We start from the raw sequence: 15,252 nt of genomic DNA, 5'->3' as shown, positions 1-15,252 counted from the left end.
GTTCACAATGTACTCCCCTACAATTATAGCATGCTAATATAATAATAATTAATAATAATAATAATAAAAGAAATAAAGTACTGAGATATACTACAATACAGATGAACCTTTAAAACATGCAAAGTAAAAGAAGCCACTCACAAAAGACCATGTATTATTCCATTTAGATGAAACATCCATAAAGCAGGGTAGGGATTTGGGCACTAAGGGCAAAGTTTCTGGGGTGATAAAAACAATCTAAAATTAGAGATGATGGCTGCACAATTCGGTGAATATAATAAAAACTTTTTAATTGTGCACTTTAAAAGGTGAATTTTAGAGTCAGGCAGGTGGTACACACCAGGTAACCCCAGCACTTGGGAGAGGTACCCAAGGATTCCAAGATCAAAACAAGTCTGGGCTACTTAGCAAGTTCAAGACCCATCCGGGCAACATAGTTAAGACCGCGTCTCAAGAAAGAAAAGAAGTTATGATATAGATATTATTACTTTCATTTATAAATATGAAAAGTGAGACTTAGGCATGTTAAATATCTTTCAAAAGGTTACAGAGCTAGGTCACACACGAGCCAGGATTCAAGTAAAAGAATTAAAAGGACCTTCCCCCCATTACTTCATATTGATCTTCAAGTTTCATTTTGCTTTTACTTCTCCCACAAGCACTCTTCCAAAATTAACCCCAGACTAATCAATTTGCAGAAAATAACATTTTATTTCATTAATTCCTACATGACAATTTAAAGGCCACCAGGCTGTCTATAAATGACTTACTCTCTGTAATTCAAAGTAGACCAACTGTTACTTTAGCTAGCGGTTTGTACATTTAATTACAGAGCATTAATAAAATTTTGTTGATATTTACAAGCCTTCACATTTTACAACAGGGAGATAAGCACAGGCAATACTTTCAAGTAGAAAAATTATCCTCAGAATTTTTTCTGCACTAGAACTTACGGTACAAGGAAGGTTTTGTTTGCTTTATTTCTAATATAAGTATATTTTTGTACTATAATTTTCAAACTTCAAGTAATGATCCATTAGCAGCTTAAACAAATTTGGTAGAGTGCAACTGGCTTTTTTTGTTTTTAACACAGAAGGGAAAACATTAGAAATAATGTACTGTTTAAAAACAAATGATAAGAAACACATATGTACTTAGACACACAGTAATACCTCATTTGGTATATAACTAGAACTAAAGCAAATTTTCAAATTAAAAAATTATAAATCAATATTAAAGCAGGTTCTATCCATTTTGACATACATACATATATATATATATGTATGTATATATATATACATACATATATATATATATATATACATACATATATATTCACACACACACACACACACACACACATTTAACTTTCCAAAGCACATAATGGTATATTTGGCCTCCATTTAGCTTGAACATGGCATTTATATTACTTACTCTTTCTGCTTCTGCCTATAATGGCTTCCAAATACCTTAGAATAAAATTCAAAGTCCTTACCACTATGGCCTATAGTTCTACATGATCTGGCTCCTGGTTCCTTCTTTGAACTGAATCAGTCCACTTACTTCCTAGGGAGGAATCCCTCTCAATCATACTAATCTCCACTTACGCCGCTGAACTAGCTAGATAAAATTAAGTTTAGTTCCCTAGAAATAAATGTCCTTGACTGTTTAGAAAAAATTGCCATTAAAAACAGTGGTTTTGCCCTTCTTATAAAACGATGTCATAATTGAATCTACACTGTACAGAAGTTACTCTATTGACTGTCAGGTTAGTTCACTAAAGGTGTAAAGATGTACCTTATCTGCAGGGGAGTGGAAAGAGACTATGCTTAAGAGTTCTAGATAGGTAGTAGATAGGTTAGTTGGGTCTTTGTCATTTTCAAACCAAAAAGTATCTAAAGAATGTCAGGGTTTTTTTCCCCTCCTTCATTTTTGATCACACTAAAAAATAAATTAAGTCTGACAAAGATTTCACTACCTTTCTTTCTTAGTAGCCTAAGGAATGCCCTGGCAGTGCCAGTGTTTACACTAGCTAAGAGACATTCACTTTGCTATTGAGTAGGTGGGTAAGGAACTCTAATTTTATAAAATCTCCTGTGGCATGTGGCCAAAGTTCAACAGCAGTACTTTCATTGTTTTCAGGTTTCAATTCTTCAATCAACTCCTTGCTTTCCAGAGTAAACTTTAAGTTCCCTCAAATCAGGCATTAATAGTGACTCTCTTTTTTCTCCTTCAAAAAAATTTTTTTTAATTGTTTATACATTTATTCATACGTGTATACATTGTTTGGGCCACCTTTCTCCCCTGCTCACCACCCCCCTTCCCCCTCCTCCCCTACCTCTCTCGCTTCTAGGCAGAACCTGTTCTGCCGCCCTCTTCTCCAATTTGGTTGAAGAGAAAACAAAAGAGATAATAAAAAAGACATAACATTTTTGCTAGTTTGAGATAAAGATAGCTATACAGAGATTCCTAGCGTTTCCTCCATGCACATGTGTATTACAACCTGAATTGGTTCATCTCTACCAGACCTCTTCACTACTTTCCGGTCACCTTCCCATATTGACCTCTCTCAATTTAAGATTATTTTATTCACTCGTCTACAATGGGCACATCAAACACTTTCAAGTTTTAGGTTTCCTTCCCTTTCCCTATTCCTCCTGTACCTGTTCTCAACTTACTGTGTTACCCATGTCCAATAATATTACTGCATTTGATTTAGGTCTATAATCTGCATATGAGGGAGAACAAATGATTTTTGGCCATCTGAGCCTGGCTAAATTCGGTTACGATGAAGTTCTCCAGTTCTATCCATTCACTTGCAAATGATAAAATTTCATTCTTCTTTGTGGCTGAGTAAAGTTCCACTGTGCATAAATACCACATTGTTTTGTTTTCTTTTTTAATTTTTTTATTATTAATATGTGCATACAATGCTTGGGTCATTTCTCCCCCCTGAAACAACCCTCTCCCTTTTTTTTTTTTTTTGTTTTGTTTTGTTTACTTATTTTTTTTCCTTTTTCTTTTATTATTCATATGGACATACAAAGCTTGGTTCATTTCTCCCCCTGCCCTCACACCCTCCCTTACCACCCACTCCGCTCCCTCCCTCTCCCCCCCCAATACCCAGCAGAAACTATTTTGCCCTTATTTCTAATTTTCTAATTTTGTTGTAGAGAGAGTATAAGCAATAATAGGAAGGAACAAGGGTTTTTGCTGGTTGAGATAAGGATAGCTATACAGGGCATTGACTTACATTGATTTCCTGTGCATGGGTGTTACCTTCTAGGTTAATTCTTCTTGAACTAACCTTTTCTCTAGTACCTGTTCCCCTTTTCCTATTGGCCTCAGTTGCTTTAAGGTATCTGCTTTAGTTTCTCTGCATTAAGGGCAACAAATGCTGGCTAGTTTTTTAGGTGTCTTACCTATCCTCACCCCTCCCTTGTGTGCTCTCACTTTTATCATGTGCTCATAGTCCAATCCCCTTGTTGTGTTTGCCCTTGATCTAATGTCCACATATGAGGGAGAACATACGATTTTTGGTCTTTTGGGCCAGGCTAACCTCACTCAGAATGATGTTCTCCAATTCCATCCATTTACCAGCGAATGATAACATTTCGTTCTTCTTCATGGCTGCATAAAATTCCATTGTGTATAGATACCACATTTTCTTAATCCATTCGTCAGTGCTGGGGCATCTTGGCTGTTTCCATAACTTGGCTATTGCGAATAGTGCCGCAATAAACATGGATGTGCAGGTGCCTCTGGAGTAACAGTCTTTTGGGTATATCTCCAAGAGTGGTATTGCTGGATCAAATGGTAGATCGATGTCCAGCTTTTTAAGTAGCCTCCAAATTTTTTTCCAGAGTGGTTGTACTAGTCTACATTCCCACCAACAGTGTAAGAGGGTTCCTTTTTCCCCGCATCCTCGCCAACACCTGTTGTTGGTGGTGTTGCTGATGATGGCTATTCTAACAGGGGTGAGGTGGAATCTTAGTGTGGTTTTAATTTGCATTTCCTTTATTGCTAGAGATGGTGAGCATTTTTTCATGTGTTTTTTGGCCATCTGAATTTCTTCTTTTGAGAAAGTTCTGTTTAATTCACTTGCCCATTACTTTATTGGTTCATTAGTTTTGGGAGAATTTAGTTTTTTAAGTTCCCTATATATTCTGGTTATCAGTCTTTTGTCTGATGTGTAGCTGGCAAATATTTTCTCCCACTCTGTGGGTGTTCTCTTCAGTTTAGAGACCATTTCTTTTGTTGAGCAGAAGCTTTTTAGTTTTATGAAGTCCCATTTATCTATGCTACCTCTTAGTTGCTGTGCTACTGGGGTTCATTGAGAAAGTTCTTACCTATACCTACTAACTCCAGAGTATTTCCTACTCTTTCCTGTATCAATTTTAGAGTTTGTGGTCTGCTAATAAGATCCTTGATACATTTTGAGTTAATATTGGTATAGGGTGATATACATGGATCTAGTTTCAGTTTTTTACAGGTGGCTAACCAGTTTTCCCAGCAGTTTTTGTTGAAGAGGCTGCTTTTTCTCCATCATATATTTTTAGCACCTTTCTCAAAGACAAGTTGGTTATAGTTGTGTGGCTTCATATCTGTGTCCTCTATTCTGTTCCACTGGTCTTCATGTCTGTTTTTGTGCCAGTACTGTGCTGTTTTTATTGTTACTGCTTTCTAATACAGTTTGAAGTCAGGTATTGTGATACCTCCTGCATTGTTCTTTTGACTGAGTATTGCCTTGGCTATTCGTGGCCTCTTGTGTTTCCATATAAATTTCACAGTAGATTTTTCAATCTCTTTAATGAATGTCATTGGGATTTTGATGGGAATTGCATTAAACATGTAGAATACTTTTGGGAGTATAGACATTTTTACAATGTTGATTCTACTAATCCATAAGCATGGGAGATCCCTCCACTTTCTATAGTCTTCCTCAATCTCTTTCTTTAGAAGTTTATAGTTTTCCTTGTAGAGGTTGTTCACATCTTTTGTTAGGTTTACAAGTAAGTATTTGATTTTTTTTTGAGGCTATTGTAAATGGAATTGTTTTCATACATTCTTTTTCAGTTTGTTCTTATTAGTGTATAGAAATGCTAATGATTTTTCCTATGTTGATTTTATATCCTGCTACCTTGCTGTAGCTATTCATGGTGTCTAGAAGCTTCTGAGTAGAGTTTTTTGAGTCTTTAAGGTATAGGATCATGTCTGCAAATACGGATATTTTGACAGTTTCTTTACCTATTTGTATTCCTTTTATTCCTTCTTCTTGCCTAATTGCTTAGGCTAGGAATTCCAGTACTATGTTGAGTAGGAGTGGAGATAGTGGGCATCCTTGTCTCATTCCTGATTTTAGAGGGAATGGTTTCAGTTTTTCTCCGTTAAGTATAATGCTGGATGTAGGTTTGTCATATATAGCTTTTATAATGTTGAGGTACTTTTCTTCTAATCCTAGTTTTCTTGGAGCTTTTATCATGAAATGGTGTTGGATCTTATCAAAGGCCTTTTCTGCATCTATTGAGATGATCAAGTGGTTTTTGTCTTTGCTTCTGTTAATGTGGTTTATTACGCTTATTGATTTTCGTATGTTGAACCACCCCTGCTTTCCTGGGATGAAGCCTACTTGGTCGTGGTGAATAATCTTTTTCATCTGTTGTTGAATTTGGTTTGCCATTATTTTGTTAAGGATTTTGCATCAATGTTCATTAAGGAGATTGACCTATAGTTCTCCTTTTTGGAGGTGTATTTGCCTGGTTTTGGGGTAAGTGTAAAACTGGCTTCATAAAAAGTGTTAGGCAGTTTTCCTTCCCTTTCTATTTTGTGGAACAGTTTAAGGAGGGTTGGTGTCAGTTCTTCTTTAAAGGTCTGATAGAATTCAGCAGAGAATCCATAAGGTCCTGGACTTTTCTTTTTGGGGAGACTATTGATTGCTGCTTCAATTTCATTTTGTGCTACAGGTCTATTCAGGTGATTAATATCCTCTGGTTCAGTTTTAGATGATCATATGTATCTAGAAATCTGTCCATTTCTTTAAGATTTTCAAATTTATTTGAATATAGGTTCTCAAAGTAGTCTCTGATGATTTCCATGGTGTTTGTTGTTATCTCCCCTTTTGTATTCCTGATTCTACTAACTTGGGTTTTTTTGTCCTCATTTTGATAAGGTTTGCCAGGGGTCTGTCGATCTTGTTTATTTTTTCAAAGAACCAACTTTTTGTTTCATTAATTGTTTGTATGGTTTTTTTGGTTTCTATTTCATTGATTTCAGCTCTTATTTTTATTATTTCTCTCCTTCTATCTGTTTTGGGATTTGCTTGTTCTTGTTTTTCTAGGAGTTTGAGATGTATCATTAGGTCATTGATTTGGGATCTTTCAGTCGTTTCAATATATACACTCATGGCTATAAACTTTCCTCTCTGGACTGCCTTTGCTGTGTCCCATAGGTTCTGGTAGGTTGTGTTTTCATTTTCATTGACTTCCAGGAACTTTTTAATTTCCTCTTTTATTTCATCAATGACCCACTGTTCATTAAATAATGAGTTATTCAGTTTCCAGCTGTTTGCATGTTTTTGTCTTTCCTTTTATTGTTGAGTTCTAGTTTTATTGCATTGTGATCAGATAGTATGCACGGTATAATTTCTATTTTCTTATATTTGCTGAGGCTTGCTATTTTAGAGAAGGTTCCATGGGCTGCTGAGAAGAATGTATATTGTGTAGATGTTGGATGAAATGTTCTGTAGACATCAAGTAGGTCCATTTGATCTATTGTATATTTTAGATCTTGAATGTCTTTATTGATTTTTTGTTTGGACGACCTATCTATTGATGATAATGGGGTGATAAAGTCTCCCACAGCCACTGTGTTGGAGTTAATATATGCTTTTAGGTTCTTCAGGGTATGTTTGATGAAACTGGGTGTGTTGACATTGGGTGCATATAGGTTGCTAATTATTATTTCCTTTTGGTCTATTTCCCCTTTAATTAGTATGGAATGTCCTTTTTTATCTCATTTGATCAATGTAGGGTTGAAGTCTACTTTGTAAGAGATAAGTATTGCTACTCTGCCTGTTTTCGGGGGCCATTGGCTTGGTAAATCTTCCAGCCTTTCATCCTAAGCTTATGCTTATTTCTGTCAGTGAGATGGGTCTCCTGTAAGCAACAAATTGGTGGATCTTCCTTTTTAATCCATTTCATCAAACGGTGCCTTTTGTTGGGTGAATTAAGTCCGTTAACATTAAGTGTTAGTACTGATAGGTATGTGGTGATTCCTGTCATTTAGTTGTCTCAGTGTTTGAAGGTTTGATTGTGTGTACCTAAGTTGAGGTTACTCTCTACTTTCTTGCTTTTTCTTTTCCTGTAGTTTGGTGCTGCCTGTCCTTTCATGGTTATGTTGGGTTTCACTTTCTGTGTACAGAATCCCATGAAGAATCTTTTGTAGTGGTGGCTTTGTGGTCACATATTGTTTTAGTTTCTGCTTATCATGGAAGACTTATATTGCTCCATCTATTTTGAATGATAGTTTTGCTGGGTAGAGTATCCTGGGGTTGAAGTTATTTTCATTCAGTGCCCGGAAGATCTCACCCCAAGCTCTTCTTGCTTTTAATATTTCTGTTGGGAAGTCTGCTGTGATTTAGATGGGTTTACCTTTGCATGTTATTTGTTTTGTCTCTCTTAAAGCCTTCAATATTCTTTCCCTAGTTTTGTTGTTTTAATGATGATATGTCATCGGGTAGTTCTGTTTTGATCTGGTCTGTGTGGTGTTCTGGAGGTCTCTTGCAACTGTATGGGAATATCTTTCTCTAGATTTGGGAATTTTTCTGTCATTATTTTGTTGAATATATTACGCATTCCCTTTGCTTGCACCTCTTCTCCTTCTTTGATGCCCATGATTCTCAAGTTTGGTCTTTTGATGGAGTCGGTGAGTTCTTGCATTTTCTTTTCACAGGTCTTCAGTTGTTTAATTAATAGTTCTTCGGTTTTTCCTTTAATTACCATTTCATCTTCGAGTTCTGAGATTCTGGCTTCTGTTTGTTCTATTCTGCTAAATTGGCCTTCCGTTTTGTTTTGCGGTTCTGTTTCGTTCTTTTTTCTGAGGTTTTCCATATCCTGGGTTGTTTCCTCTTTAATATTGTCTATTTTTGTCCTGAGTTCATTTATCTTTTTATTAATTGTGTTCTCTGTTTCACTTTGGTGTTCATACAGTACGTCTATAGTTTCCTTTATTTCTTCTTTTGCTTTTTCAAATTCTCTATTTTTGTTGTCTTGGAATTTCTTGAGTATCTCCTGTACATTTTGGTTGACCCTATCTAGTATCATCTCTATAAAATTCTCATTGAGTACCTGTAGTATTGCTTCTTTTAGATTATTCTTGTGGGCTTCATTCGGTTCTTTGGCATAGTTTATCTTCATTTTGTTGGAGTCTGGATCTGAGTTTCTGTTTTCTTCATTTCCCTCTGGTTCCTGTACTAATATTTTGCTGTGGAGATTCTGGTTTCCCTGTTTTTTCTGTCTTCCCGTAATTGCCCTTGGTGTTGTTATTGTCCCTGTACTGTGTGCACTTCAGTATTTTCTGGCTTGTAATAATAGCACTAGTGATATTTAGAATGGAAGGGTGAGAGTGATGGAAAACAGAGAACTTAAAGGAAAAGGGAAAAACAAATAATCAAGTAGAAAAAAAACAAAACAAAGAAACAAACAAAAAAAGTATCAAAGATAAAAACAGGAGAGCCAGTGTATTAATCAACCGTAAGCTGAAAAGGCATTAGAGAGACAGAGAGAAGATTGAAAATAAAAAATAAAAAGAATAAAGATAAGAATAAAAATAAAAAAATAAGTAAATGAAAGAAAAAAAAAAACTCCAATTTTAAATGCAATGAAGTTTCAGTCTTAGTAATTTTGGTGTTCGTCCCTCAGCCTGCAATCCTGCAGATGGTGCCTCAGATGTTGTTCTGTAGTTGTCTCATTAAAGGGGAAAAATAAAATAGAACAAAACCGCACAAAACAAAACAAACAAACAAACAAAAAACCCACAAAGTGTCCCAAGTTCAAATGCAATACAGTTTCAGTAAGTTTTTCAGCATGCAGGTGTAATTCGGTTGTTTTCTCATCGAAGGTAGGGAGAGAGAAAAAAAAGAGTCTGGAGACAGGTCTGTGAATGGCAATCTGCAGCTGTGGATTGCTTGCCCGCTGTTGTCAGCCTGCTGTTGCTGGAGGCTTTATTCACCTGGCCCTGCAGGCTTTGTTTATTTACAGTTCATGTGGGAAGTGGGTCTTCCCTCCTTTCCTGTGTAGTTTTCCTCCTCCGCCACTCTCACAAGCTTTCCCGATCCTGATTCCTGGGCATGCCCCTGCTCCCGTCCTCTCTGCCCAGGCCCAGCTTGTTTATTTACAGTTCTGTGAGGGATTCCCCTACCCCGCTCTTTGGAGCTCAGGGCGCCCCACCCTCTTTGCTATGTGTCTTTATTGTTCTTATTGCTTATTAATCAGTTTCTCTTTTTTTTCTCTGGGTGGGGTCCAGGGGGCTATGCTAATCTGGGCCAGGGTTGTCTGTGGGAGTACCACGTACCGCTTAGCTCACCTTGTCCGTGTCTTCCCAAGCTGTCTGGGTGCTGGCGTCTGGCAGCAGCCCGGGGGCTCTCCTGGTTTCTCCGTTCAACGTGAAGTGGAGATGCTCTGTGCAGGCTGGAGATGTGGAAGGGTCAAAGTTTTGCCTCTTTTCAGTGGCCTTGCCTGCAAGGTGTGTCTCCAGCATCGTTCCAAGATTTCACATTAGGAGGCACGCTTTCTGCTTCCTCCCTCTAGCTGCCATCTTGGAATCCTCGCCCACATTGTCTTAATCCATGCATCGGTAGTGGGGCATCTTGGCTGTTTTCCAGAGTTTGGCTATTGTGAAGAGTGCTGCAATAAACACAGGTGTGCAGGTGCCTTTGGAATAGCCTGAGTCACATTCCCTTGGGTATATCCCTAAGAATGGTATTGCTGGATCATATGGAAGATCTATGTTTAGTGTTAAAGAAGCCTCCATATTGTTTTCCAAAGTGGTTGTATTAGTTCGCATTCTTACCAGCAGTGTATACAGGTCCCTTTTTCCCCACATCCTCGCCAACACCTGTTGTTGGTGCTGTTTTTGATGTTGGCTATTCTAACAGGAGTAAGGTGGAATCTTAGCATGGTTTTGATTTGCATTTCCTCTATGGCCAGAGATGGTGAGTATTTTTTCATGTGTATTTTGGTCATTTGGACTTCTTCCTTTGAAAAAGTTCTATTAGTTCAGTTGCCTGCTTCTTTATTGGATCATTGACTTTGAGGTAGTTTAGTTTTTTGAGCTCCCTGTATATTCTGGTTATCAGTTGTTTGTCTGATGTATAGCCAGTGAATATTTTCTCCCACTTGATGAGTGGTCTCTTCAATTTAGAGACCACAACAAATTTTGTTGTACAGAAGTTTTTAATTTCATGTACTGCCATCTGTCCATTCTTTCTCTTAGTTGCAGGGCTGCTGGAGTTCTACTGAGGAAGTCTTTGCCCGTACCTATTGCTTCCAGAGTACTCCCTGCTCTGTTCTGTACTAACTTCAGAGTTTCGGGTCTGATATTAAGGTCTTTAATCCACTTTAAGTTGATAGTAGTACAGGGTGATAGGCATGGATCTAGTTTCAGTTTTCTGCAGGCAGATAACCACTTTTCCTAGCAACATCTTTTGAAGAGGCTGCCTATTTTCCATTGTGTTTCTGGCACCTTTGTCAAAAATAAGGTGGGCATAGCTGTGTGGATTCATATCCAGGTCCTCTATTCTGGTCCACTGGTCATATCTGTTTTTTGTGCCAGTACCATGCTGTTTTTACTGCTCTGGCTGTGGCTCTGTAGTGCAGTGTGAAGTCAGGTATTGTGATACCTCCAGCATTCCTCTTTTTGCTGAGTATTGCCTAGGCTATTTGCGGTCTTTTGTATTTCCAAATGAATTTTAGGGTAGATTTTTTTCAATCTTTGTGATGAATGTCATTGGGATTTTTATGGGAATTGCATTGAACATGAAGATTGCTTTTGGTACTATAGTTATTTTTACTATGTTAATTCTACCAATTCATTAGCACGGGAGATCTTTCTACCTTCTGTAGTCTTCCTCATCCTCTTTCTTCAGAGGTTTGTAGTTCTCCTTGTAGAGGTCATTCACATCCTTTGTTAAGTTTACTCCTAGGTATTTGATTTTTTTGTTTTTTGAGGCTATTGTAAATCGAATTGCTTTCCTATATTCTTTCTCAATTTGTTCATTGTTGGTGTAGAATAAGGCTACTGATTTTTGTAAGCTGATTTTGTATCCTGCTACATTGCTGAAGCTGTTTATGGTGTCTAGGAGTTTTGGGGGGTCTTTGAGGTATAGGATCATGTCATCTGCAAATAGGGATACTTTGACTACTTTTTTACCTATCTGTACTCCTTTCCATTATTTCTTCTTGCCTTATTGCTCTGGCTAGGAATTCCAGGACTATGCTAAATAGGAGTGGGGAGAGTGGGTGTAGCCAGCTTTCTTGCACTCCTGGTCCCTCCTGACCTAACTGGGGGGTGACTGGAAATACAGAAAGGACAAACGATAGAAGACACACATGCATAAAGTTGGGGTCAGGTATATTGGGCACTTGGATGGAGATGTACAACAGCCTCATTACTGTTTTTCTCTATTACTCCCTTCTTTTACTTTGCTTCTTTTCTCTACTCTTTAAAACCTTTATACTTTTAAAGACTTCTTTTCTGTTCTTTAAAGTCTCTTTCCTTAGACTTGCACTGTCCCATGTTTTTTCTTAGCTTTTCCTTAGCATAATTTCTCTTAGAATCTTGGCCCTCAGACTTGCACTGTCCCATGTTCTCTCTTTAGCTTTCTTTAAGTCTCAGTGCTCAGACTTGCACTGTCCCATGTTTCCTCTAATCTCTAGCATAACTCAGCAGCAGCAGCAGCAGCCAGCTGTGTCATTCAGCAGCAGTCCCCTCACAAGCCACTAACCAATCAATCCATCCCCCATCAAAAAACCTCATGACCTCCTTCAGCAAGTCTTTTATATCCAGTGGTAAACATGGAGGTGGAACAACAGTTCTCAGGGAGGGGTTTGACATTGTAACAAGAGAAACCTGCATTCCTACTTCTCTGAACATAAACAATTTTGGAAAGCAGTTGTGCTGCATTTTGCCTTCGCCCCTTCTGCATCTGGGGCCATGCCAAGCTCAGCCTGTAGATCATTGAGCACAACTGTGCTTATATCAAGTGTTCATAGGCTTCTCATAATCCACTCCCCACAAGTGGGCACCTTTGTTCATTCCTGACTCTGGGGAAATGGTTTCAGTTTTTCTCTATTAAGTATGATGTTGACTATAGGTTTGTCATATGTAGTCTTTATAATGTTGAGGTACATTCCTTCTATTCCTAGTTTTATTAAAGCTTTTATCACGAAGTGGTGTTGAATGTTATCGAAGGATTTTTCTGCATCTATTGAGATGATCAAGTGTTTTTTGTCTTTGCTTCTATTAATGTGCTGTATTACATTTGTTGATTGGCGTATGTTGAGCCACCCCTGCATCCCTGGGATGAAACCAACTTGGTCATGGAGAATGAGCTTTCTGATATGTTGTTGGATTCAGTTTGCCATTATTTAATTGAGGATTTTTACATCAATGTTCATTAAGGAGATTGGCCTATAGTTCTCCTTTTTGAATGCATCTTTGCCTGGTTTTGGGAGGGGTATAATACTGGTTTCATAGAATGAGTTAGGCAGTGTTCCTTCCCTTTCTATTTCATGGAAAAGATTAAGGAGAGTTGGTATTAGTTCTTCCTTAAAGGTCTGATAGAATTCAGCAGAGAATGTCAGGTCCTGGACTTTTCTTTTTTGGGAGACTATATTGCTGCTTCAATTTCATTTTGTGTTATAGAGATAGTGAGTCTTAACCGAAAGGTTTTTCTCTGTCCCATCAGTCACTTTTCCTCATCTCTTGCTGATTAATCTCAATGACACAAGCACAGCATTATACATAATTTGGTGACTTTCAGAAAGTTCCTGCTATAGATTAATTTATTCTATAAACACATGCATTTGCATTACTTTTAACTTTGCTACAATCTGAAAATACTTTCACTACAATGTTACACTACCTCTTTCTAACCTTTTTCTATGTTGATATGTTTAGCAATATCTGAACATCAACAGGGAAGCCAAAGCTTCAGCACAAAGCACAAACACACTAAACATCCACAGACCACCACAAAATCTAAGTCCCTAGCAGGGAAGTTTTTAAAACACGAATGCAGAGTAGAGATTCAGTGTAGATTGCAGATGTTGCAACAAAAATTTTTAATCTACTTGAATCATCATTTAAAATCAGAGTGAAAGAGATAAAACAAAATTCTATACATGACACTAACAGTAAGAGCAGTACCAACACAGTATCCATACAAACACCAAAACACAAGTGAGTACGGAAAACGACCAACAGGCCCAGAATTGCATGGAAGCAGAATCTGTGTAGCAGGATACATAGGAAAGCAATGGAGCATTTGAAGGAGTTGAGACCTCTAAGAAAGCAACTAAGTATTCAATGAACAGTATCAGAAACCAGTCTGAGAACAGAAACTGAAATGGAATGTTTGGTTCAATCCAGTAACAAGTAAGTGCAAGCTTAAGTCTCAAAAAAAAAAAAAGCTGGAATGATGTTGAATTGTATATGTGTGTGTACTCTCCATGCTAGGGATTAAACCAAGAGCCTTTCTCATAGTGAGGCAGGCTCTACCACTCAGTTACATTCCCAATCCCATGTAAATTCTTAAAACCGGTTTACCAACTAAAGCTGCCTTCAAAGATAGAGCTCCACAATGAGGAAAAGCTGCTCCTACTGGAACCAAAATTGAGCAGGGCAGGGAAGACAAAGACAAAAAAAGAAAAGTGGGGAAAGGGAAAGGCAGATACCATATTAAACAACAGAAGAGGGGGCTCTGTGAATTAGAAAAGTTACTATGAAACATGAGCCCCTCCCCCTTTTTTTTAAAGTACAGGAAAACTAATTTCACATAAGAATGTGCAAGAAAAAGTATCAGGGTGACATACGGTTATTTTAAGAAAAAAGAGAATAAGGAGCAGAATAATATCTTTGCAAATAATAAAGACAGACTTTGGGAATGATCAAAATTGTAATTTATTTCAAAACAAGCTGAAAGATATTAGCAAAACGAGGCATTAAAGAACAATATTAATTGCAATTATAAAACTCTAGAGAAAGTGAGAACTCAAAAAAGAAATAAAAAGTTCATTTCAAAAATGAACACAACGGACTGGAGTCATGGCTCAAGTGGTAATGCGTCTGCCTTGCAAGCATGAAATCCTGAGTTCAAACAGTAGTACCGCCAAAAAACAAACAAACAATAATGGCACCGATAGGTTTTGGTTCTTACTGCACCCTTAAGTTTCTGTTTCCCAGGGTCACAGTCCTGCCTCAAGTCTATCTTGAATTCCCCTTCTTCCCCAACCTCCAATCAGCATGAACCATAAGATCCTAAATAATCAGATCATGCTGAGTCTCACTGAGGGATATTCAAGCCCCTGCCCTTCTCTCTCTCTCTCTCTTGGCTCTCTCTCTCTCCCACCTGGCTCACTCCTTGCCGGGCCGGCAATGAAGAATCTCTTGGCCAGATCGCTCCTCTCCGCGTGGTCACTTTGGGGCCTACATTTGGTGCTGTGAATTGGATCAGGTTTCCCTACTAATCCTGGTGGGACCCCGATTCTGACTCGCCCCACGACCACCCTGAGGACGTGATTGGCCAAGACTCATCCTTCCGATCGCCTTCGCTTGCGTCCAACACCGGACATCCTTTGGTAAGTCCACATACCCTTACTGGACTCCCTTTGCAGTCTCTCCCTTCAGTGTCTCTGGGGTTTAAACATCTCCCTTTTTTGGCTATCTTTGGGCTCAGACAGTAGAGGGGGGTTCCCTTCCTCTGTCCAGCTTGGGACTATTTTTGTCGACGGTCTCAGAGACTACCCGCCATAAAGTGTGGTGCTGGGTGACCCACAGCCTCTGGGCCCCAGGAGCCCTGCAAGCCACTTGAAGGCAGTGATGACTGCTTCTCGTGTGCCTTGTACCATTCTCAGGATATTCGAGCCATGTGGGGGTGCCCCGTGATTCCATATATCCTTCCAACCAGCTCCCACCATGGGGGCCACCTCCTCTTTGCTGTCTGACTCCCCACTGAGATGCCTCCTCAATAATTTA

The 15,252-nt window shown here is 38.4% G+C and overlaps 1 protein-coding gene across 22 annotated transcripts in view; it reads right to left on the bottom strand.

The window, feature by feature from the left end:
- Slmap (sarcolemma associated protein) overlaps window positions 1–15,252 on the bottom strand; it is a 149,738-nt gene that overhangs the window by 82,788 nt on the left and 51,698 nt on the right. The gene's annotated exons all lie outside the window — the stretch shown is intronic.

Source organism: Castor canadensis, chromosome 10, assembly GCF_047511655.1.
Source record: "Castor canadensis chromosome 10, mCasCan1.hap1v2, whole genome shotgun sequence".
In the NCBI taxonomy this organism is placed as follows: Eukaryota; Metazoa; Chordata; class Mammalia; order Rodentia; family Castoridae; genus Castor; species Castor canadensis.
Note: the sequence above shows the minus strand (reverse complement) of the source record. Positions and strands in the feature narration are given on the sequence as shown.